Source organism: Siphateles boraxobius, unplaced genomic scaffold (assembly GCF_051911475.1).
Source record: "Siphateles boraxobius isolate OS27281-9 unplaced genomic scaffold, OSU_SipBor_1 15, whole genome shotgun sequence".
NCBI lineage: Eukaryota > Metazoa > Chordata > Actinopteri > Cypriniformes > Leuciscidae > Siphateles > Siphateles boraxobius.
In genome coordinates, this window is record NW_027508755.1 from 883204 (window position 1) to 909387 (window position 26184).

The following is a 26184-nucleotide window of genomic DNA, read 5'->3' on the forward strand; positions in this document are numbered from 1 at the left end:
GGTGGACTTGACTTGACTTTTCAACATCAGAAAGAGTCTATGAGGACATCGTGTAGCTTTTAGACCTTCTGGGGACCCTCTGAGCAGAAAAAAAGTTCAAAGGGTCCCATATGGACCACTGCCTGGAGGATCTGACTTGACTTTTTAAGATCAGAAAGAGTCTATGAGGACATCGTGTAGCTTTTAGACCTTCTGGGGACCCTCTGAGCAGAAAAAAAGTTCAATGGGTCCCATATGGACCACTGTCTGGAGGACCTGACTTGACCTTTTAACATCAGAAAGAGTCTGTGAGGACATCGTGTAGCTTTTAGACCTTCTGGGGACCCTCTGAGCAGAAAAAAAGTTCAAAAGGTCCCATATAGACAACTGTCTGGTGGACTTGACTTGACTTTTCAACATCAGAAAGAGTCTATGAGGACATCGTGTAGCTTTTAGACCTTCTCTGGACCCTCTGAGCAGAAAAAAAGTACAATGGGTCCGATACGGACAACCGTCTGGAGGACCTGACTTGACTTTTTAACATCATAAAGAGTCTGTGAGGACATCGTGTAGCTTTTAGACCTTCTGGGGACCGTCTGAGCAGAAAAAAAGTTCAATGGGTCCCATATGGACCACTGCCTGGAGGATCTGACTTGACTTTTTAAGATCAGAAAGAGTCTGTGAGGACATCGTGTAGCTTTTAGACCTTCTGGGGACCCTCTGAGCAGAAAAAAAGTTCAAAAGGTCCCATATGGACCACTGCCTGGAGGACCTCACTTGACTTTTTAACATCAGAAAGAGTCTATGAGGACATTGTGTAGCTTTTAGACCTTCTGGGGACCCTCTGAGCAGAAAAAAAGTTCAAAAGGTCCCATATGGACCACTATCTGGAGGACCTGACGACTTTTTAACATCAGAAAGAGTCTATGAGGATATCGTGTAGCTTTTAGACCTTCTGGGGACCCTCTGAGCAGAAAAAAAGTTCAATGGGTCCCATATGGACCACTGTCTGGAGAACCTGACTTGACCTTTTAACATCAGAAAGAGTCTATGAGGACATCGTGTAGCTTTTAGACCTTCTGGGGACCCTCTGAGCAGAAAAAAAGTTCAAAGGGTCCCATATGGACCACTGCCTGGAGGACCTGACTTGAATTTTTAACTTCAGAAAGAATCTGTGAGGACATCGTGTAGCTTTTAGACCTTCTGGGGACCCTCTGAGCAGAAAAAAGTTCAAAAGGTCCCAGTCTGGCGGACTTGACTTGACTTTTTAACATCAGAAAGTTTCAATAAAGACATCATGTAGCTTTTAGACCTTCTCTGGACCCTCTGAGCAGAAAAAAAGTTCAATGGGTCCCATATGGACTACTGTATGGCGGACTTGACTTGTCTCTTTAACATCAGAAAGAGTAAGTAAGGACATCATGTAGCTTTTAGACCTTCTGTGGAACCACTTAGCAGAAAAAAAGTTCAAAAGGTCCCAGTTTGGCGGACCTGACTTGACTTTTTAACATCAGAAAGTTTCTATAAGGACATCATGTAGCTTTTATACCTTCTGGGTAGAAAAAAAGTTCAAAAGGTCCCATATGGACCACTGCCTGGAGGACCTGACTTGACTTTTTAACATCAGAAAGAGTCTGTGTGGACAACGTGTAGCTTTTAGACCTTCTGGGGACCCTCTGAGCAGAAAAAAAGTTCAAAAGGTCCCATATGGACAACTGCCTGTAGGACCTGACGACTTTTTAACATCAGAAAGAGTCTGTGAGGACATTGTGTAGCTTTTAGACCTTCTGGGGACCCTCTGAGCAGAAAACAGTTCAAAAGGTCCCATATGGACCACTGCCTGGAGGACCTGACGACTTTTTAACATCAGAAAGAGTCTGTGAGGACATCGTTTAGCTTTTAGATCTTGTGAGCAGAAAAAAAGTTCAAAAGGTCCCATATGGACCACTGCCTGGAGGACCTGACTTGAATTTTTAACTTCAGAAAGAGTCTGTGAGGACATCGTGTAGCTTTTAGACCTTCTGGGGACCCTCTGAGCAGAAAAAAAGTTCAAAAGGTCCCATATGGACCACTGCCTGGAGGACCTCACTTGACTTTTTAACATCAGAAAGAGTCTATGAGGACATTGTGTAGCTTTTAGACCTTCTGGGGACCCTCTGAGCAGAAAAAAAGTTCAAAAGGTCCCATATGGACCACTATCTGGAGGACCTGACGACTTTTTAACATCAGAAAGAGTCTGTGAGGACATCATGTAGCTTTTAGACCTTCTGGGGACCCTCTGAGCAGAAAAAAAGTTCAAAAGGTCCCATATGGACCACTGTCAAGAGGACCTGACTTGACTTTTTAACATCAGAAAGAGTCTATGAGGATATTGTGTAGCTTTTAGACCTTCTGGGGACCCTCTGAGCAGAAAAAAAGTTCAATGGGTCCCATATGGACCACTGTCTGGAAAAGCTGACTTGACCTTTTAACATCAGAAAGAGTCTATGAGGACATCGTGTAGCTTTTAGACCTTCTGGGGACCCTCTGAGCAGAAAAAAAGTTCAAAGGGTCCCATATGGACCACTGCCTGGAGGATCTGACTTGACTTTTTAAGATCAGAAAGAGTCTATGAGGACATCGTGTAGCTTTTAGACCTTCTGGGGACCCTCTGAGCAGAAAAAAAGTTCAATGGGTCCCATATGGACCACTGTCTGGAGGACCTGACTTGACCTTTTAACATCAGAAAGAGTCTGTGAGGACATCGTGTAGCTTTTAGACCTTCTGGGGACCCTCTGAGCAGAAAAAAAGTTCAAAAGGTCCCATATAGACCACTGTCTGGTGGACTTGACTTGACTTTTCAACATCAGAAAGAGTCTATGAGGACATCGTGTAGCTTTTAGACCTTCTGGGGACCCTCTGAGCAGAAAAAAAGTTCAAAGGGTCCCATATGGACCACTGCCTGGAGGATCTGACTTGACTTTTTAAGATCAGAAAGAGTCTATGAGGACATCGTGTAGCTTTTAGACCTTCTGGGGACCCTCTGAGCAGAAAAAAAGTTCAATGGGTCCCATATGGACCACTGTCTGGAGGACCTGACTTGACCTTTTAACATCAGAAAGAGTCTGTGAGGACATCGTGTAGCTTTTAGACCTTCTGGGGACCCTCTGAGCAGAAAAAAAGTTCAAAAGGTCCCATATAGACAACTGTCTGGTGGACTTGACTTGACTTTTCAACATCAGAAAGAGTCTATGAGGACATCGTGTAGCTTTTAGACCTTCTCTGGACCCTCTGAGCAGAAAAAAAGTACAATGGGTCCGATACGGACAACCGTCTGGAGGACCTGACTTGACTTTTTAACATCATAAAGAGTCTGTGAGGACATCGTGTAGCTTTTAGACCTTCTGGGGACCGTCTGAGCAGAAAAAAAGTTCAATGGGTCCCATATGGACCACTGCCTGGAGGATCTGACTTGACTTTTTAAGATCAGAAAGAGTCTGTGAGGACATCGTGTAGCTTTTAGACCTTCTGGGGACCCTCTGAGCAGAAAAAAAGTTCAAAAGGTCCCATATGGACCACTGCCTGGAGGACCTCACTTGACTTTTTAACATCAGAAAGAGTCTATGAGGACATTGTGTAGCTTTTAGACCTTCTGGGGACCCTCTGAGCAGAAAAAAAGTTCAAAAGGTCCCATATGGACCACTATCTGGAGGACCTGACGACTTTTTAACATCAGAAAGAGTCTATGAGGATATCGTGTAGCTTTTAGACCTTCTGGGGACCCTCTGAGCAGAAAAAAAGTTCAATGGGTCCCATATGGACCACTGTCTGGAGAACCTGACTTGACCTTTTAACATCAGAAAGAGTCTATGAGGACATCGTGTAGCTTTTAGACCTTCTGGGGACCCTCTGAGCAGAAAAAAAGTTCAAAGGGTCCCATATGGACCACTGCCTGGAGGATCTGACTTGACTTTTTAAGATCAGAAAGAGTCTGTGAGGACACCGTGTAGCTTTTAGACCTTCTGGGGACCCTCTGAGCAGAAAAAAAGTTCAATGGGTCCCATATGGACCACTGCCTGGAGGACCTCACTTGACTTTTTAACATCAGAAAGAGTCTATGAGGACATCATGTAGCTTTTAGACCTTCTGGGGACCCTCTGAGCAGAAAAAAAGTTCAAAAGGTCCCATATGGACCACTGTCAAGAGGACCTGACTTGACTTTTTAACATCAGAAAGAGTCTATGAGGATATCGTGTAGCTTTTAGACCTTCTGGGGACCCTCTGAGCAGAAAAAAAGTTCAATGGGTCCCATATGGACCACTGTCTGGAGAACCTGACTTGACCTTTTAACATCAGAAAGAGTCTATGAGGACATCGTGTAGCTTTTAGACCTTCTGGGGACCCTCTGAGCAGAAAAAAAGTTCAAAGGGTCCCATATGGACCACTGCCTGGAGGATCTGACTTGACTTTTTAAGATCAGAAAGAGTCTGTGAGGACACCGTGTAGCTTTTAGACCTTCTGGGGACCCTCTGAGCAGAAAAAAAGTTCAATGGGTCCCATATGGACCACTGTCTGGAGGACCTGACATGACCTTTTAACATCAGAAAGAGTCTGTGAGGACATCGTGTAGCTTTTAGACCTTCTGGGGACCCTCTGAGCAGAAAAAAAGTTCAAAGGGTCCCATATGGACCACTGCCTGGGGGACCTCACTTGACTTTTTAACATCAGAAAGAGTCTATGAGGACATCGTGTAGCTTTTAGATCTTCTGGGGAACCTCTGAGCAGAAAAAAAGTTCAAAAGGTCACATATGGACCACTACCTGGAGGACCTCACTTGACTTTTTAACATCAGAAAGAGTCTATGAGGACATCGTGTAGCTTTTAGACCTTCTGGGGACCCTCTGAGCAGAAAAAAAGTTCAAAAGGTCCCATATGGACCACTATCTGGAGGACCTGACGACTTTTTAACATCAGAAAGAGTCTGTGAGGACATCATGTAGCTTTTAGACCTTCTGGGGACCCTCTGAGCAGAAAAAAAGTTCAAAAGGTCCCATATGGACCACTGTCTGGAGGACCTGACTTGACTTTTTAACTTCAGAAAGAGTCTGTGAGGACATTGTGTAGCTTTTAGACCTTCTGGGGACCCTCTGAGCAGAAAAAAAGTTCAAAAGGTCCCATATGGACAACTGCCTGGAGTACCTCACTTGACTTTTTAACATCAGAAAGAGTCTATGAGGACATCGTGTAGCTTTTAGACCTTCTGGGGACCCTCTGAGCAGAAAAAAAATTCAAAAGGTCCCATATGGACCACTATCTGGAGGACCTGACGACTTTTTAACATCAGAAACAGTCTGTGAGGACATCATGTAGCTTTTAGACCTTCTGGGGACCCTCTGAGCAGAAAAAAAGTTCAAAAGGTCCCATATGGACCACTGCCTGGAGGACCTGACTTGACTTTTTAACATCAGAAAGAGTCTCTAAGGACATCGTGTATTTTTTAGACCTTCTGGGGACCCTCTGAGCAGAAAAAAAGTTCAAAGGGTCCCATATGGACTACTGTATGGCGAACTTGACGTCTTTTTAACATCAGAAAGAGTCAAATAGAACATCATGTAGCTTTTAGACCATCTGGGGACCCTCTGAGCAGAAAAAAGTTCAAAAACTCCCATATGGACAACTGTACGGCGGACTTGACTTGACTTTTTAACATCAGAAAGAGTCTGTGAGGACATCGTGTAGCTTTTAGACCTTCTGGGGACCCTCTGAGCAGAAAAAAAGTTCAAAAGGTCCCAGTCTGGCGGACTTGACGACTTTTTAACATCAGAAAGTTGGCATGTAGCATCATGTAGCTTTTAGACCTTATCTGGACCCTCTGAGCAGAAAAAAAGTTCAATGGGTCCCATATGGACTACTGTATGGCGAACTTGACTTGTCTTTTTAACATCAGAAAGAGTCTGTGAGGACATCGTGTAGCTTTTAGACCTTCTGGGGACCCTCTGAGCAGAAAAAAAGTTCAAAAGGTCCCATATGGACCACTGTCTGGAGGACCTGACGACTTTTTAACATCAGAAAGAGTCTGTGAGGACATCATGTAGCTTTTAGACCTTCTGGGGACCCTCTGAGCAGAAAAAAAGTTCAAAAGGTCCCATATGGACCACTGTCTGGAGGACCTGACTTGACTTTTTAACATCAGAAAGAGTCTATGAGGACATCGTGTAGCTTTTAGACCTTCTGGGGACCCTCTGAGCAGAAAAAAAGTTCAAAAGGTCCCATATGGACCACTGCCTGGAGGACCTGACTTGACTTTTTAACTTCAGAAAGAGTCCGTGAGGACATCGTGTAGCTTTTAGACCTTGTGGGGACCCTCTGAGCAGAAAAAAAGTTCAAAAGGTCCCCTATGGACCACTGCCTGGAGGACCTCACTTGACTTTTTAACATCAGAAAGAGTCTATGAGGACATCGTGTAGCTTTTAGACCTTCTGGGGACCCTCTGAGCAGAAAAAAAGTTCAAAAGGTCCCATATGGACCACTATCTGGAGGACCTGATGACTTTTTAACATCAGAAAGAGTCTGTGAGGACATCGTGTATTTGTTAGACCTTCTGGGGACCCTCTGAGCAGAAAAAAAGTTCAAACGGTCCCATATGGACCACTGCCTGGAGGACCTGACTTGACTTTTTAACATCAGAAAGAGTCTCTGAGGACATCGTGTATTTGTTAGACCTTCTGGGGACCCTCTGAGCAGAAAAAAAGTTCAAACGGTCCCATATGGACCACTGCCTGGAGGACCTGACTTGACTTTTTAACATCAGAAAGAGTCTGTGAGGACATCGTGTAGCTTTTAGACCTTCTGGGGACTCTCTGAGCAGAAAAAAAGTTCAAAAGATCCAATATGGACCACTACCTGGAGGACTTGACTTGACTTTTTAACATCAGAAAGAGTCTGTGAGGACATCGTGTAGCTTTTAGACCTTCTGAGCAGAAAAAAAGTTCAAAAGGTCCCATATGGACCACTGCCTGGAGGACCTGACTTGACTTTTTAACATCAGAAAGAGTCTATGAGGACATTGTGTAGCTTTTACACCTTCTGGGGACCCTCTGAGCAGAAAAAAAGTTCAAAAGGTCCCATATGGACCACTGCCTTGAGGACCTGACTTGACTTTTTAACATCAGAAAGAGTCTGTGAGGACATCGTGTAGCTTTTAAACCTTCTGGGGACCCTCTGAGCAGAAAAAAAGTTCAAAGGGTCCCATATGGACCACTGCCTGGAGGATCTGACTTGACTTTTTAAGATCTGAAAAAGAGTCTATGAGGACATCGTGTAGCTATTAGACCTTCTGGGGACCCTCTGAGCAGAAAAAAAGTTCAAAAGGTCCCATATGGACCACTATCTGGAGGACCTGACGACTTTTTAACGTCAGAAAGAGTCTGTGAGGACATTGTGTAGCTTTTAGACCTTCTGGGGACCCTCTGAGCAGAAAAAAAGTTCAAAGGGTCCCATATGGACCACTGCCTGGGGGACCTCACTTGACTTTTGAACATCAGAAAGAGTCTATGAGGACATCGTGTAGCTTTTAGACCTTCTGGGGAACCTCTGAGCAGAAAAAAAGTTCAAAAGATCCAATATGGACCACTACCTGGAGGACTTGACTTGACTTTTTTACATCAGAAAGAGTCTTTGAGGACATTGTGTAGCTTTTAGACCTTCTGGGGACACTCTTAGCAGAAAAAAAGTTTAAAAGGTCCCACATGGACCACTGCCTGGAAAACCTGACTTGACTTTTTAACATCAGAAAGAGTCTGTGAGGACATCGTGTAGCTTTTAGACCTTCTCTAGACTCTCTGAGCAGAAAAAAAGTTCAATGGGTCCCATATGGACTACTGTATGGCGGACATGTCTTGACTTTTTAACATCAGAAAGAGTCAAGAAGCACATCATGTAGCTTTTAGACCTTCTGGGGACCCTCTGAGCAGAAAAAAAGTTCAAAAGGTCCCACATGGACCACTGCCTGGAGGACCTGACTTGACTTTTTAACATCAGAAAGAGTCTGTGACGACATCGTGTAGCTTTTGACTTGACTTCTGGGGACACTCTGAGCCGAAAAAAAGTTCAAAAGGTCCCATATGGACCACTGCCTGGAGGACCTGAATGACTTTTTAACATCAGAAAGAGTCTATGAAGACATCTTGTAGCTTTTAGACCTTCTGAGCAGAAAAAATGTTCGAAAGGTCCCATATGGGACCACTGCCTGGAGGACCTGACTTGACTTTTTAACATCAGAAAGAGTCAAGAAGGATATCATGTAGCTTTTAGACCATCTGGGGAACCTCAGAGCAGAATAAAGTTCAAAAGGTCCCATATCGACCACTGCCTGGAGGACCTCACTTGACTTTTTAACATCAGAAAGAGTCTATGAGGACATCGTGTAGCTTTTAGACCTTCTGGGGACCCTCTGAGCAGAAAAAAAGTTCAAAGGGTCCCATATGGACCACTGTCTGGAGGACCTGACTTGACCTTTTAACATCAGAAAGAGTCTATGAGGACATTGTGTAGCTTTTAGACCTTCTGGGGACCCTCTGAGCAGAAAAAAAGTTCAAAGGGTCCCATATGGACCACTGCCTGGGGGACCTGACTTGACTTTTTAACATTAGAAAGAGTCTATGAGGACATCGTGTAGCTTTTAGACCTTCTGGGGACCCTCTGATTAGAAAAAAAGTTCAAAAGGTCCCATATGGACCACTGCCTGGAGGACCTGACTTGACTTTTTAACATCAGAAAGAGTCTATGAGGACATCGTGTAGCTTTTAGACCTTCTGGGGACCCTCTGAGCAGAAAAAAAGTTCAGAGGGTCCCATATGGACCACTGTCTGGAGGACCTGACTTGACCTTTTCACATCAGAAAGAGTCTATGAGGACATTGTGTAGCTTTTAGACCTTCTGGGGACCCTCTGAGCAGAAAAAAAGTTCAATGGGTCCCATATGGACCACTGTCTGGAGGACCTGACTTGACCTTTTAACATCAGAAAGAGTCTATTCGTGTAGCTTTTAGACCTTCTGGGGACCCTCTGAGCAGAAAAAAAGTTCAAAAGGTCCCATATGGACAACTATCTGGAGGACCTGACGACTTTTTAACATCAGAAAGAGTCTGTGAGGACATCGTGTAGGTTTTAGACCTTCTGGGGACCCTCTGAGCAGAAAAAAAGTTCAAAAGGTCCCATATGGACCACTGTCAAGAGGACCTGACTTGACTTTTTAACATCAGAAAGAGTCTATGAGGATATCGTGTAGCTTTTAGACCTTCTGGGGACCCTCTGAGCAGAAAAAAAGTTCAATGGGTCCCATATGGACCACTGTCTGGAGAACCTGACTTGACCTTTTAACATCAGAAAGAGTCTATGAGGACATCGTGTAGCTTTTAGACCTTCTGGGGACCCTCTGAGCAGAAAAAAAGTTCAAAGGGTCCCATATGGACCACTGCCTGGAGGATCTGACTTGACTTTTTAAGATCAGAAAGAGTCTGTGAGGACATCGTGTAGCTTTTAGACCTTCTGGGGACCCTCTGAGCAGAAAAAAAGTTCAAAAGGTCCCATATGGACCACTGCCTGGAGGACCTCACTTGACTTTTTAACATCAGAAAGAGACTATGAGGACATTGTGTAGCTTTTAGACCTTCTGGGGACCCTCTGAGCAGAAAAAAAGTTCAAAAGGTCCCATATGGACCACTATCTGGAGGACCTGACGACTTTTTAACATCAGAAAGAGTCTGTGAGGACATCATGTAGCTTTTAGACCTTCTGGGGACCCTCTGAGCAGAAAAAAAGTTCAAAAGGTCCCATATGGACCACTGTCAAGAGGACCTGACTTGACTTTTTAACATCAGAAAGAGTCTATGAGGATATCGTGTAGCTTTTAGACCTTCTGGGGACCCTCTGAGCAGAAAAAAAGTTCAATGGGTCCCATATGGACCACTGTCTGGAGAACCTGACTTGACCTTTTAACATCAGAAAGAGTCTATGAGGACATCGTGTAGCTTTTAGACCTTCTGGGGACCCTCTGAGCAGAAAAAAAGTTCAAAGGGTCCCATATGGACCACTGCCTGGAGGATCTGACTTGACTTTTTAAGATCAGAAAGAGTCTGTGAGGACACCGTGTAGCTTTTAGACCTTCTGGGGACCCTCTGAGCAGAAAAAAAGTTCAATGGGTCCCATATGGACCACTGTCTGGAGGACCTGACTTGACCTTTTAACATCAGAAAGAGTCTGTGAGGACATCGTGTAGCTTTTAGACCTTCTGGGGACCCTCTGAGCAGAAAAAAAGTTCAAAGGGTCCCATATGGACCACTGCCTGGGGGACCTCACTTGACTTTTTAACATCAGAAAGAGTCTATGAGGACATCGTGTAGCTTTTAGATCTTCTGGGGAACCTCTGAGCAGAAAAAAAGTTCAAAAGGTCACATATGGACCACTACCTGGAGGACCTCACTTGACTTTTTAACATCAGAAAGAGTCTATGAGGACATCGTGTAGCTTCTAGACCTTCTGGGGACCCTCTGAGCAGAAAAAAAGTTCAAAGGGTCCCATATGGACCACTGCCTGGAGGATCTGACTTGACTTTTTAAGATCAGAAAGAGTCTGTGAGGACATCGTGTAGCTTTTAGACCTTCTGGGGACCCTCTGAGCAGAAAAAAAGTTCAAAAGGTCCCATATGGACCACTGCCTGGAGGACCTCACTTGACTTTTTAACATCAGAAAGAGTCTATGAGGACATTGTGTAGCTTTTAGACCTTCTGGGGACCCTCTGAGCAGAAAAAAAGTTCAAAAGGTCCCATATGGACCACTATCTGGAGGACCTGACGACTTTTTAACATCAGAAAGAGTCTGTGAGGACATCATGTAGCTTTTAGACCTTCTGGGGACCCTCTGAGCAGAAAAAAAGTTCAAAAGGTCCCATATGGACCACTGTCAAGAGGACCTGACTTGACTTTTTAACATCAGAAAGAGTCTATGAGGATATCGTGTAGCTTTTAGACCTTCTGGGGACCCTCTGAGCAGAAAAAAAGTTCAATGGGTCCCATATGGACCACTGTCTGGAGAACCTGACTTGACCTTTTAACATCAGAAAGAGTCTATGAGGACATCGTGTAGCTTTTAGACCTTCTGGGGACCCTCTGAGCAGAAAAAAAGTTCAAAGGGTCCCATATGGACCACTGCCTGGAGGATCTGACTTGACTTTTTAAGATCAGAAAGAGTCTGTGAGGACACCGTGTAGCTTTTAGACCTTCTGGGGACCCTCTGAGCAGAAAAAAAGTTCAATGGGTCCCATATGGACCACTGTCTGGAGGACCTGACTTGACCTTTTAACATCAGAAAGAGTCTGTGAGGACATCGTGTAGCTTTTAGACCTTCTGGGGACCCTCTGAGCAGAAAAAAAGTTCAAAGGGTCCCATATGGACCACTGCCTGGGGGACCTCACTTGACTTTTTAACATCAGAAAGAGTCTATGAGGACATCGTGTAGCTTTTAGATCTTCTGGGGAACCTCTGAGCAGAAAAAAAGTTCAAAAGGTCACATATGGACCACTACCTGGAGGACCTCACTTGACTTTTTAACATCAGAAAGAGTCTATGAGGACATCGTGTAGCTTTTAGACCTTCTGGGGACCCTCTGAGCAGAAAAAAAGTTCAAAAGGTCCCATATGGACCACTATCTGGAGGACCTGACGACTTTTTAACATCAGAAAGAGTCTGTGAGGACATCATGTAGCTTTTAGACCTTCTGGGGACCCTCTGAGCAGAAAAAAAGTTCAAAAGGTCCCATATGGACCACTGTCTGGAGGACCTGACTTGACTTTTTAACTTCAGAAAGAGTCTGTGAGGACATTGTGTAGCTTTTAGACCTTCTGGGGACCCTCTGAGCAGAAAAAAAGTTCAAAAGGTCCCATATGGACAACTGCCTGGAGTACCTCACTTGACTTTTTAACATCAGAAAGAGTCTATGAGGACATCGTGTAGCTTTTAGACCTTCTGGGGACCCTCTGAGCAGAAAAAAAATTCAAAAGGTCCCATATGGACCACTATCTGGAGGACCTGACGACTTTTTAACATCAGAAACAGTCTGTGAGGACATCATGTAGCTTTTAGACCTTCTGGGGACCCTCTGAGCAGAAAAAAAGTTCAAAAGGTCCCATATGGACCACTGCCTGGCGGACCTGACTTGACTTTTTAACATCAGAAAGAGTCTCTAAGGACATCGTGTATTTTTTAGACCTTCTGGGGACCCTCTGAGCAGAAAAAAAGTTCAAAGGGTCCCATATGGACTACTGTATGGCGAACTTGACGTCTTTTTAACATCAGAAAGAGTCAAATAGAACATCATGTAGCTTTTAGACCATCTGGGGACCCTCTGAGCAGAAAAAAGTTCAAAAACTCCCATATGGACAACTGTACGGCGGACTTGACTTGACTTTTTAACATCAGAAAGAGTCTGTGAGGACATCGTGTAGCTTTTAGACCTTCTGGGGACCCTCTGAGCAGAAAAAAAGTTCAAAAGGTCCCAGTCTGGCGGACTTGACGACTTTTTAACATCAGAAAGTTGGCATGTAGCATCATGTAGCTTTTAGACCTTCTCTGGACCCTCTGAGCAGAAAAAAAGTTCAATGGGTCCCATATGGACTACTGTATGGCGAACTTGACTTGTCTTTTTAACATCAGAAAGAGTCTGTGAGGACATCGTGTAGCTTTTAGACCTTCTGGGGACCCTCTGAGCAGAAAAAAAGTTCAAAAGGTCCCATATGGACCACTGTCTGGAGGACCTGACGACTTTTTAACATCAGAAAGAGTCTGTGAGGACATCATGTAGCTTTTAGACCTTCTGGGGACCCTCTGAGCAGAAAAAAAGTTAGAAAGGTCCCATATGGACCACTGTCTGGAGGACCTGACTTGACTTTTTAACATCAGAAAGAGTCTATGAGGACATCGTGTAGCTTTTAGACCTTCTGGGGACCCTCTGAGCAGAAAAAAAGTTCAAAAGGTCCCATATGGACCACTGCCTGGAGGACCTGACTTGACTTTTTAACTTCAGAAAGAGTCCGTGAGGACATCGTGTAGCTTTTAGACCTTGTGGGGACCCTCTGAGCAGAAAAAAAGTTCAAAAGGTCCCCTATGGACCACTGCCTGGAGGACCTCACTTGACTTTTTAACATCAGAAAGAGTCTATGAGGACATCGTGTAGCTTTTAGACCTTCTGGGGACCCTCTGAGCAGAAAAAAAGTTCAAAAGGTCCCATATGGACCACTATCTGGAGGACCTGACGACTTTTTAACATCAGAAAGAGTCTGTGAGGACATCATGTAGCTTTTAGACCTTCTGGGGACCCTCTGAGCAGAAAAAAAGTTCAAAAGGTCCCATATGGACCACTATCTGGAGGACCTGATGACTTTTTAACATCAGAAAGAGTCTGTGAGGACATCGTGTATTTGTTAGACCTTCTGGGGACCCTCTGAGCAGAAAAAAAGTTCAAACGGTCCCATATGGACCACTGCCTGGAGGACCTGACTTGACTTTTTAACATCAGAAAGAGTCTCTGAGGACATCGTGTATTTGTTAGACCTTCTGGGGACCCTCTGAGCAGAAAAAAAGTTCAAACGGTCCTATATGGACCACTGCCTGGAGGACCTGACTTGACTTTTTAACATCAGAAAGAGTCTGTGAGGACATCGTGTAGCTTTTAGACCTTCTGGGGACCCTCTGAGCAGAAAAAAGTTCAAAAGATCCAATATGGACCACTACCTGGAGGACTTGACTTGACTTTTTAACATCAGAAAGAGTCTGTGAGGACATCGTGTAGCTTTTAGACCTTCTGAGCAGAAAAAAAGTTCAAAAGGTCCCATATGGACCACTGCCTGGAGGACCTGACTTGACTTTTTAACATCAGAAAGAGTCTATGAGGACATTGTGTAGCTTTTAGACCTTCTGGGGACCCTCTGAGCAGAAAAAAAGTTCAAAAGGTCCCATATGGACCACTGCCTTGAGGACCTGACTTGACTTTTTAACATCAGAAAGAGTCTGTGAGGACATCGTGTAGCTTTTAAACCTTCTGGGGACCCTCTGAGCAGAAAAAAAGTTCAAAGGGTCCCATATGGACCACTGCCTGGAGGATCTGACTTGACTTTTTAAGATCTGAAAAAGAGTCTATGAGGACATCGTGTAGCTATTAGACCTTCTGGGGACCCTCTGAGCAGAAAAAAAGTTCAAAAGGTCCCATATGGACCACTATCTGGAGGACCTGACGACTTTTTAACGTCAGAAAGAGTCTGTGAGGACATTGTGTAGCTTTTAGACCTTCTGGGGACCCTCTGAGCAGAAAAAAAGTTCAAAGGGTCCCATATGGACCACTGCCTGGGGGACCTCACTTGACTTTTGAACATCAGAAAGAGTCTATGAGGACATCGTGTAGCTTTTAGACCTTCTGGGGAACCTCTGAGCAGAAAAAAAGTTCAAAAGATCCAATATGGACCACTACCTGGAGGACTTGACTTGACTTTTTTACATCAGAAAGAGTCTGTGAGGACATTGTGTAGCTTTTAGACCTTCTGGGGACACTCTTAGCAGAAAAAAAGTTTAAAAGGTCCCACATGGACCACTGCCTGGAAAACCTGACTTGACTTTTTAACATCAGAAAGAGTCTGTGAGGACATCGTGTAGCTTTTAGACCTTCTCTAGACTCTCTGAGCAGAAAAAAAGTTCAATGGGTCCCATATGGACTACTGTATGGCGGACATGTCTTGACTTTTTAACATCAGAAAGAGTCAAGAAGCACATCATGTAGCTTTTAGACCTTCTGGGGACCCTCTGAGCAGAAAAAAAATTCAAAAGGTCCCATATGGACCACTATCTGGAGGACCTGACGACTTTTTAACATCAGAAACAGTCTGTGAGGACATCATGTAGCTTTTAGACCTTCTGGGGACCCTCTGAGCAGAAAAAAAGTTCAAAAGGTCCCATATGGACCACTGCCTGGAGGACCTGACTTGACTTTTTAACATCAGAAAGAGTCTCTAAGGACATCGTGTATTTTTTAGACCTTCTGGGGACCCTCTGAGCAGAAAAAAAGTTCAAAGGGTCCCATATGGACTACTGTATGGCGAACTTGACGTCTTTTTAACATCAGAAAGAGTCAAATAGAACATCATGTAGCTTTTAGACCATCTGGGGACCCTCTGAGCAGAAAAAAGTTCAAAAACTCCCATATGGACAACTGTACGGCGGACTTGACTTGACTTTTTAACATCAGAAAGAGTCTGTGAGGACATCGTGTAGCTTTTAGACCTTCTGGGGACCCTCTGAGCAGAAAAAAAGTTCAAAAGGTCCCAGTCTGGCGGACTTGACGACTTTTTAACATCAGAAAGTTGGCATGTAGCATCATGTAGCTTTTAGACCTTCTCTGGACCCTCTGAGCAGAAAAAAAGTTCAATGGGTCCCATATGGACTACTGTATGGCGAACTTGACTTGTCTTTTTAACATCAGAAAGAGTCTGTGAGGACATCGTGTAGCTTTTAGACCTTCTGGGGACCCTCTGAGCAGAAAAAAAGTTCAAAAGGTCCCATATGGACCACTGTCTGGAGGACCTGACGACTTTTTAACATCAGAAAGAGTCTGTGAGGACATCATGTAGCTTTTAGACCTTCTGGGGACCCTCTGAGCAGAAAAAAAGTTCAAAAGGTCCCATATGGACCACTGTCTGGAGGACCTGACTTGACTTTTTAACATCAGAAAGAGTCTATGAGGACATCGTGTAGCTTTTAGACCTTCTGGGGACCCTCTGAGCAGAAAAAAAGTTCAAAAGGTCCCATATGGACCACTGCCTGGAGGACCTGACTTGACTTTTTAACTTCAGAAAGAGTCCGTGAGGACATCGTGTAGCTTTTAGACCTTGTGGGGACCCTCTGAGCAGAAAAAAAGTTCAAAAGGTCCCCTATGGACCACTGCCTGGAGGACCTCACTTGACTTTTTAACATCAGAAAGAGTCTATGAGGACATCGTGTAGCTTTTAGACCTTCTGGGGACCCTCTGAGCAGAAAAAAAGTTCAAAAGGTCCCATATGGACCACTATCTGGAGGACCTGACGACTTTTTAACATCAGAAAGAGTCTGTGAGGACATCATGTAGCTTTTAGACCTTCTGGGGACCCTCTGAGCAGAAAAAAAGTTCAAAAGGTCCCATATGGACCACTATCTGGAGGACCTGATGACTTTTTAACATCAGAAAGAGTCTGTGAGGACATCGTGTATTTGTTAGACCTTCTGGGGACCCTCTGAGCAGAAAAAAAGTTCAAACGGTCCCATATGGACCACTGCCTGGAGGACCTGACTTGACTTTTTAACATCAGAAAGAGTCTCTGAGGACATCGTGTATTTGTTAGACCTTCTGGGGACCCTCTGAGCAGAAAAAAAGTTCAAACGGTCCCATATGGACCACTGCCTGGAGGACCTGACTTGACTTTTTAACATCAGAAAGAGTCTGTGAGGACATCGTGTAGCTTTTAGACCTTCTGGGGACCCTCTGAGCAGAAAAAAAGTTCAAAAGATCCAATATGGACCACTACCTGGAGGACTTGACTTGACTTTTTAACATCAGAAAGAGTCTGTGAGGACATCTTGTAGCTTTTAGACCTTCTGAGCAGAAAAAAAGTTCAAAAGGTCCCATATGGACCACTGCCTGGAGGACCTGACTTGACTTTTTAACATCAGAAAGAGTCTATGAGGACATTGTGTAGCTTTTACACCTTCTGGGGACCCTCTGAGCAGAAAAAAAGTTCAAAAGGTCCCATATGGACCACTGCCTTGAGGACCTGACTTGACTTTTTAACATCAGAAAGAGTCTGTGAGGACATCGTGTAGCTTTTAAACCTTCTGGGGACCCTCTGAGCAGAAAAAAAGTTCAAAGGGTCCCATATGGACCACTGCCTGGAGGATCTGACTTGACTTTTTAAGATCTGAAAAAGAGTCTATGAGGACATCGTGTAGCTATTAGACCTTCTGGGGACCCTCTGAGCAGAAAAAAAGTTCAAAAGGTCCCATATGGACCACTATCTGGAGGACCTGACGACTTTTTAACGTCAGAAAGAGTCTGTGAGGACATTGTGTAGCTTTTAGACCTTCTGGGGACCCTCTGAGCAGAAAAAAAGTTCAAAGGGTCCCATATGGACCACTGCCTGGGGGACCTCACTTGACTTTTGAACATCAGAAAGAGTCTATGAGGACATCGTGTAGCTTTTAGACCTTCTGGGGAACCTCTGAGCAGAAAAAAAGTTCAAAAGATCCAATATGGACCACTACCTGGAGGACTTGACTTGACTTTTTTACATCAGAAAGAGTCTGTGAGGACATTGTGTAGCTTTTAGACCTTCTGGGGACACTCTTAGCAGAAAAAAAGTTTAAAAGGTCCCACATGGACCACTGCCTGGAAAACCTGAATTGACTTTTTAACATCAGAAAGAGTCTGTGAGGACATCGTGTAGCTTTTAGACCTTCTCTAGACTCTCTGAGCAGAAAAAAAGTTCAATGGGTCCCATATGGACTACTGTATGGCGGACATGTCTTGACTTTTTAACATCAGAAAGAGTCAAGAAGCACATCATGTAGCTTTTAGACCTTCTGGGGACCCTCTGAGCAGAAAAAAAGTTCAAAAGGTCCCACATGGACCACTGCCTGGAGGACCTGACTTGACTTTTTAACATCAGAAAGAGTCTGTGACGACATCGTGTAGCTTTTGACTTGACTTCTGGGGACACTCTGAGCCGAAAAAAAGTTCAAAAGGTCCCATATGGACCACTGCCTGGAGGACCTGAATGACTTTTTAACATCAGAAAGAGTCTATGAAGACATCTTGTAGCTTTTAGACCTTCTGAGCAGAAAAAATGTTCGAAAGGTCCCATATGGGACCACTGCCTGGAGGACCTGACTTGACTTTTTAACATCAGAAAGAGTCAAGAAGGATATCATGTAGCTTTTAGACCATCTGGGGAACCTCAGAGCAGAATAAAGTTCAAAAGGTCCCATATCGACCACTGCCTGGAGGACCTCACTTGACTTTTTAACATCAGAAAGAGTCTATGAGGACATCATGTAGCTTTTAGACCTTCTGGGGACCCTCTGAGCAGAAAAAAAGTTCAAAGGGTCCCATATGGACCACTGTCTGGAGGACCTGACTTGACCTTTTAACATCAGAAAGAGTCTATGAGGACATTGTGTAGCTTTTAGACCTTCTGGGGACCCTCTGAGCAGAAAAAAAGTTCAAAGGGTCCCATATGGACCACTGCCTGGGGGACCTGACTTGACTTTTTAACATTAGAAAGAGTCTATGAGGACATCGTGTAGCTTTTAGACCTTCTGGGGACCCTCTGATTAGAAAAAAAGTTCAAAAGGTCCCATATGGACCACTGCCTGGAGGACCTGACTTGACTTTTTAACATCAGAAAGAGTCTATGAGGACATCGTGTAGCTTTTAGACCTTCTGGGGACCCTCTGAGCAGAAAAAAAGTTCAGAGGGTCCCATATGGACCACTGTCTGGAGGACCTGACTTGACCTTTTCACATCAGAAAGAGTCTATGAGGACATTGTGTAGCTTTTAGACCTTCTGGGGACCCTCTGAGCAGAAAAAAAGTTCAATGGGTCCCATATGGACCACTGTCTGGAGGACCTGACTTGACCTTTTAACATCAGAAAGAGTCTATTCGTGTAGCTTTTAGACCTTCTGGGGACCCTCTGAGCAGAAAAAAAGCTCAAAAGGTCCCATATGGACAACTATCTGGAGGACCTGACGACTTTTTAACATCAGAAAGAGTCTGTGAGGACATCGTGTAGCTTTTAGACCTTCTGGGGACCCTCTGAGCAGAAAAAAAGTTCAAAAGGTCCCATATGGACCACTGTCAAGAGGACCTGACTTGACTTTTTAACATCAGAAAGAGTCTATGAGGATATCGTGTAGCTTTTAGACCTTCTGGGGACCCTCTGAGCAGAAAAAAAGTTCAATGGGTCCCATATGGACCACTGTCTGGAGAACCTGACTTGACCTTTTAACATCAGAAAGAGTCTATGAGGACATCGTGTAGCTTTTAGACCTTCTGGGGACCCTCTGAGCAGAAAAAAAGTTCAAAGGGTCCCATATGGACCACTGCCTGGAGGATCTGACTTGACTTTTTAAGATCAGAAAGAGTCTGTGAGGACATCGTGTAGCTTTTAGACCTTCTGGGGACCCTCTGAGCAGAAAAAAAGTTCAAAAGGTCCCATATGGACCACTGCCTGGAGGACCTCACTTGACTTTTTAACATCAGAAAGAGACTATGAGGACATTGTGTAGCTTTTAGACCTTCTGGGGACCCTCTGAGCAGAAAAAAAGTTCAAAAGGTCCCATATGGACCACTATCTGGAGGACCTGACGACTTTTTAACATCAGAAAGAGTCTGTGAGGACATCATGTAGCTTTTAGACCTTCTGGGGACCCTCTGAGCAGAAAAAAAGTTCAAAAGGTCCCATATGGACCACTGTCAAGAGGACCTGACTTGACTTTTTAACATCAGAAAGAGTCTATGAGGATATCGTGTAGCTTTTAGACCTTCTGGGGACCCTCTGAGCAGAAAAAAAGTTCAATGGGTCCCATATGGACCACTGTCTGGAGAACCTGACTTGACCTTTTAACATCAGAAAGAGTCTATGAGGACATCGTGTAGCTTTTAGACCTTCTGGGGACCCTCTGAGCAGAAAAAAAGTTCAAAGGGTCCCATATGGACCACTGCCTGGAGGATCTGACTTGACTTTTTAAGATCAGAAAGAGTCTGTGAGGACACCGTGTAGCTTTTAGACCTTCTGGGGACCCTCTGAGCAGAAAAAAAGTTCAATGGGTCCCATATGGACCACTGTCTGGAGGACCTGACTTGACCTTTTAACATCAGAAAGAGTCTGTGAGGACATCGTGTAGCTTTTAGACCTTCTGGGGACCCTCTGAGCAGAAAAAAAGTTCAAAGGGTCCCATATGGACCACTGCCTGGGGGACCTCACTTGACTTTTTAACATCAGAAAGAGTCTATGAGGACATCGTGTAGCTTTTAGATCTTCTGGGGAACCTCTGAGCAGAAAAAAAGTTCAAAAGGTCACATATGGACCACTACCTGGAGGACCTCACTTGACTTTTTAACATCAGAAAGAGTCTATGAGGACATCGTGTAGCTTCTAGACCTTCTGGGGACCCTCTGAGCAGAAAAAAAGTTCAAAGGGTCCCATATGGACCACTGCCTGGAGGATCTGACTTGACTTTTTAAGATCAGAAAGAGTCTGTGAGGACATCGTGTAGCTTTTAGACCTTGTGGGGACCCTCTGAGCAGAAAAAAAGTTCAAAAGGTCCCATATGGACCACTGCCTGGAGGACCTCACTTGACTTTTTAACATCAGAAAGAGTCTATGAGGACATTGTGTAGCTTTTAGACCTTCTGGGGACCCTCTGAGCAGAAAAAAAGTTCAAAAGGTCCCATATGGACCACTATCTGGAGGACCTGACGACTTTTTAACATCAGAAAGAGTCTGTGAGGACATCATGTAGCTTTTAGACCTTCTGGGGACCCTCTGAGCAGAAAAAAAGTTCAAAAGGTCCCATATGGACCACTGTCAAGAGGACCTGACTTGACTTTTTAACATCAGAAAGAGTCTATGAGGATATCGTGTAGCTTTTAGACCTTCTGGGGACCCTCTGAGCAGAAAAAAAGTTCAATGGGTCCCATATGGACCACTGTCTGGAGAACCTGACTTGACCTTTTAACATCAGAAAGAGTCTATGAGGACATCGTGTAGCTTTTAGACCTTCTGGGGACCCTCTGAGCAGAAAAAAAGTTCAAAGGGTCCCATATGGACCACTGCCTGGAGGATCTGACTTGACTTTTTAAGATCAGAAAGAGTCTGTGAGGACACCGTGTAGCTTTTAGACCTTCTGGGGACCCTCTGAGCAGAAAAAAAGTTCAATGGGTCCCATATGGACCACTGTCTGGAGGACCTGTCTTGACCTTTTAACATCAGAAAGAGTCTGTGAGGACATCGTGTAGCTTTTAGACCTTCTGGGGACCCTCTGAGCAGAAAAAAAGTTCAAAGGGTCCCATATGGACCACTGCCTGGGGGACCTCACTTGACTTTTTAACATCAGAAAGAGTCTATGAGGACATCGTGTAGCTTTTAGATCTTCTGGGGAACCTCTGAGCAGAAAAAAAGTTCAAAAGGTCACATATGGACCACTACCTGGAGGACCTCACTTGACTTTTTAACATCAGAAAGAGTCTATGAGGACATCGTGTAGCTTTTAGACCTTCTGGGGACCCTCTGAGCAGAAAAAAAGTTCAAAAGGTCCCATATGGACCACTATCTGGAGGACCTGACGACTTTTTAACATCAGAAAGAGTCTGTGAGGACATCATGTAGCTTTTAGACCTTCTGGGGACCCTCTGAGCAGAAAAAAAGTTCAAAAGGTCCCATATGGACCACTGTCTGGAGGACCTGACTTGACTTTTTAACTTCAGAAAGAGTCTGTGAGGACATTGTGTAGCTTTTAGACCTTCTGGGGACCCTCTGAGCAGAAAAAAAGTTCAAAAGGTCCCATATGGACAACTGCCTGGAGTACCTCACTTGACTTTTTAACATCAGAAAGAGTCTATGAGGACATCGTGTAGCTTTTAGACCTTCTGGGGACCCTCTGAGCAGAAAAAAAATTCAAAAGGTCCCATATGGACCACTATCTGGAGGACCTGACGACTTTTTAACATCAGAAACAGTCTGTGAGGACATCATGTAGCTTTTAGACCTTCTGGGGACCCTCTGAGCAGAAAAAAAGTTCAAAAGGTCCCATATGGACCACTGCCTGGCGGACCTGACTTGACTTTTTAACATCAGAAAGAGTCTCTAAGGACATCGTGTATTTTTTAGACCTTCTGGGGACCCTCTGAGCAGAAAAAAAGTTCAAAGGGTCCCATATGGACTACTGTATGGCGAACTTGACGTCTTTTTAACATCAGAAAGAGTCAAATAGAACATCATGTAGCTTTTAGACCATCTGGGGACCCTCTGAGCAGAAAAAAGTTCAAAAACTCCCATATGGACAACTGTACGGCGGACTTGACTTGACTTTTTAACATCAGAAAGAGTCTGTGAGGACATCGTGTAGCTTTTAGACCTTCTGGGGACCCTCTGAGCAGAAAAAAAGTTCAAAAGGTCCCAGTCTGGCGGACTTGACGACTTTTTAACATCAGAAAGTTGGCATGTAGCATCATGTAGCTTTTAGACCTTCTCTGGACCCTCTGAGCAGAAAAAAAGTTCAATGGGTCCCATATGGACTACTGTATGGCGAACTTGACTTGTCTTTTTAACATCAGAAAGAGTCTGTGAGGACATCGTGTAGCTTTTAGACCTTCTGGGGACCCTCTGAGCAGAAAAAAAGTTCAAAAGGTCCCATATGGACCACTGTCTGGAGGACCTGACGACTTTTTAACATCAGAAAGAGTCTGTGAGGACATCATGTAGCTTTTAGACCTTCTGGGGACCCTCTGAGCAGAAAAAAAGTTAGAAAGGTCCCATATGGACCACTGTCTGGAGGACCTGACTTGACTTTTTAACATCAGAAAGAGTCTATGAGGACATCGTGTAGCTTTTAGACCTTCTGGGGACCCTCTGAGCAGAAAAAAAGTTCAAAAGGTCCCATATGGACCACTGCCTGGAGGACCTGACTTGACTTTTTAACTTCAGAAAGAGTCCGTGAGGACATCGTGTAGCTTTTAGACCTTGTGGGGACCCTCTGAGCAGAAAAAAAGTTCAAAAGGTCCCCTATGGACCACTGCCTGGAGGACCTCACTTGACTTTTTAACATCAGAAAGAGTCTATGAGGACATCGTGTAGCTTTTAGACCTTCTGGGGACCCTCTGAGCAGAAAAAAAGTTCAAAAGGTCCCATATGGACCACTATCTGGAGGACCTGACGACTTTTTAACATCAGAAAGAGTCTGTGAGGACATCATGTAGCTTTTAGACCTTCTGGGGACCCTCTGAGCAGAAAAAAAGTTCAAAAGGTCCCATATGGACCACTATCTGGAGGACCTGATGACTTTTTAACATCAGAAAGAGTCTGTGAGGACATCGTGTATTTGTTAGACCTTCTGGGGACCCTCTGAGCAGAAAAAAAGTTCAAACGGTCCCATATGGACCACTGCCTGGAGGACCTGACTTGACTTTTTAACATCAGAAAGAGTCTCTGAGGACATCGTGTATTTGTTAGACCTTCTGGGGACCCTCTGAGCAGAAAAAAAGTTCAAACGGTCCCATATGGACCACTGCCTGGAGGACCTGACTTGACTTTTTAACATCAGAAAGAGTCTGTGAGGACATCGTGTAGCTTTTAGACCTTCTGGGGACCCTCTGAGCAGAAAAAAAGTTCAAAAGATCCAATATGGACCACTACCTGGAGGACTTGACTTGACTTTTTAACATCAGAAAGAGTCTGTGAGGACATCGTGTAGCTTTTAGACCTTCTGAGCAGAAAAAAAGTTCAAAAGGTCCCATATGGACCACTGCCTGGAGGACCTGACTTGACTTTTTAACATCAGAAAGAGTCTATGAGGACATTGTGTAGCTTTTAGACCTTCTGGGGACCCTCTGAGCAGAAAAAAAGTTCAAAAGGTCCCATATGGACCACTGCCTTGAGGACCTGACTTGACTTTTTAACATCAGAAAGAGTCTGTGAGGACATCGTGTAGCTTTTAAACCTTCTGGGGACCCTCTGAGCAGAAAAAAAGTTCAAAGGGTCCCATATGGACCACTGCCTGGAGGACCTCACTTGACTTTTTAACATCAGAAAGAGTCTATGAGGACATCATGTAGCTTTTAGACCTTCTGGGGACCCTCTGAGCAGAAAAAAAGTTCAAAGGGTCCCATATGGACCACTATCTGGAGGACCTGACGACTTTTTAACGTCAGAAAGAGTCTGTGAGGACATTGTGTAGCTTTTAGACCTTCTGGGGACCCTCTGAGCAGAAAAAAAGTTCAAAGGGTCCCATATGGACCACTGCCTGGGGGACCTCACTTGACTTTTGAACATCAGAAAGAGTCTATGAGGACATCGTGTAGCTTTTAGACCTTCTGGGGAACCTCTGAGCAGAAAAAAAGTTCAAAAGATCCAATATGGACCACTACCTGGAGGACTTGACTTGACTTTTTTACATCAGAAAGAGTCTGTGAGGACATTGTGTAGCTGTTAGACCTTCTGGGGACACTCTTAGCAGAAAAAAAGTTTAAAAGGTCCCACATGGACCACTGCCTGGAAAACCTGACTTGACTTTTTAACATCAGAAAGAGTCTGTGAGGACATCGTGTAGCTTTTAGACCTTCTCTAGACTCTCTGAGCAGAAAAAAAGTTCAATGGGTCCCATATGGACTACTGTATGGCGGACATGTCTTGACTTTTTAACATCAGAAAGAGTCAAGAAGCACATCATGTAGCTTTTAGACCTTCTGGGGACCCTCTGAGCAGAAAAAAAGTTCAAAAGGTCCCACATGGACCACTGCCTGGAGGACCTGACTTGACTTTTTAACATCAGAAAGAGTCTGTGACGACATCGTGTAGCTTTTGACTTGACTTCTGGGGACACTCTGAGCCGAAAAAAAGTTCAAAAGGTCCCATATGGACCACTGCCTGGAGGACCTGAATGACTTTTTAACATCAGAAAGAGTCTATGAAGACATCTTGTAGCTTTTAGACCTTCTGAGCAGAAAAAATGTTCGAAAGGTCCCATATGGGACCACTGCCTGGAGGACCTGACTTGACTTTTTAACATCAGAAAGAGTCAAGAAGGATATCATGTAGCTTTTAGACCATCTGGGGAACCTCAGAGCAGAATAAAGTTCAAAAGGTCCCATATCGACCACTGCCTGGAGGACCTCACTTGACTTTTTAACATCAGAAAGAGTCTATGAGGACATCATGTAGCTTTTAGACCTTCTGGGGACCCTCTGAGCAGAAAAAAAGTTCAAAGGGTCCCATATGGACCACTGTCTGGAGGACCTGACTTGACCTTTTAACATCAGAAAGAGTCTATGAGGACAATGTGTAGCTTTTAGACCTTCTGGGGACCCTCTGAGCAGAAAAAAAGTTCAAAGGGTCCCATATGGACCACTGCCTGGGGGACCTGACTTGACTTTTTAACATTAGAAAGAGTCTATGAGGACATCGTGTAGCTTTTAGACCTTCTGGGGACCCTCTGATTAGAAAAAAAGTTCAAAAGGTCCCATATGGACCACTGCCTGGAGGACCTGACTTGACTTTTTAACATCAGAAAGAGTCTATGAGGACATCGTGTAGCTTTTAGACCTTCTGGGGACCCTCTGAGCAGAAAAAAAGTTCAGAGGGTCCCATATGGACCACTGTCTGGAGGACCTGACTTGACCTTTTCACATCAGAAAGAGTCTATGAGGACATTGTGTAGCTTTTAGACCTTCTGGGGACCCTCTGAGCAGAAAAAAAGTTCAATGGGTCCCATATGGACCACTGTCTGGAGGACCTGACTTGACCTTTTAACATCAGAAAGAGTCTATTCGTGTAGCTTTTAGACCTTCTGGGGACCCTCTGAGCAGAAAAAAAGTTCAAAAGGTCCCATATGGACAACTATCTGGAGGACCTGACGACTTTTTAACATCAGAAAGAGTCTGTGAGGACATCGTGTAGCTTTTAGACCTTCTGGGGACCCTCTGAGCAGAAAAAAAGTTCAAAAGGTCCCATATGGACCACTGTCAAGAGGACCTGACTTGACTTTTTAACATCAGAAAGAGTCTATGAGGATATCGTGTAGCTTTTAGACCTTCTGGGGACCCTCTGAGCAGAAAAAATGTTCAATGGGTCCCATATGGACCACTGTCTGGAGAACCTGACTTGACCTTTTAACATCAGAAAGAGTCTATGAGGACATCGTGTAGCTTTTAGACCTTCTGGGGACCCTCTGAGCAGAAAAAAAGTTCAAAGGGTCCCATATGGACCACTGCCTGGAGGATCTGACTTGACTTTTTAAGATCAGAAAGAGTCTGTGAGGACATCGTGTAGCTTTTAGACCTTCTGGGGACCCTCTGAGCAGAAAAAAAGTTCAAAAGGTCCCATATGGACCACTGCCTGGAGGACCTCACTTGACTTTTTAACATCAGAAAGAGACTAT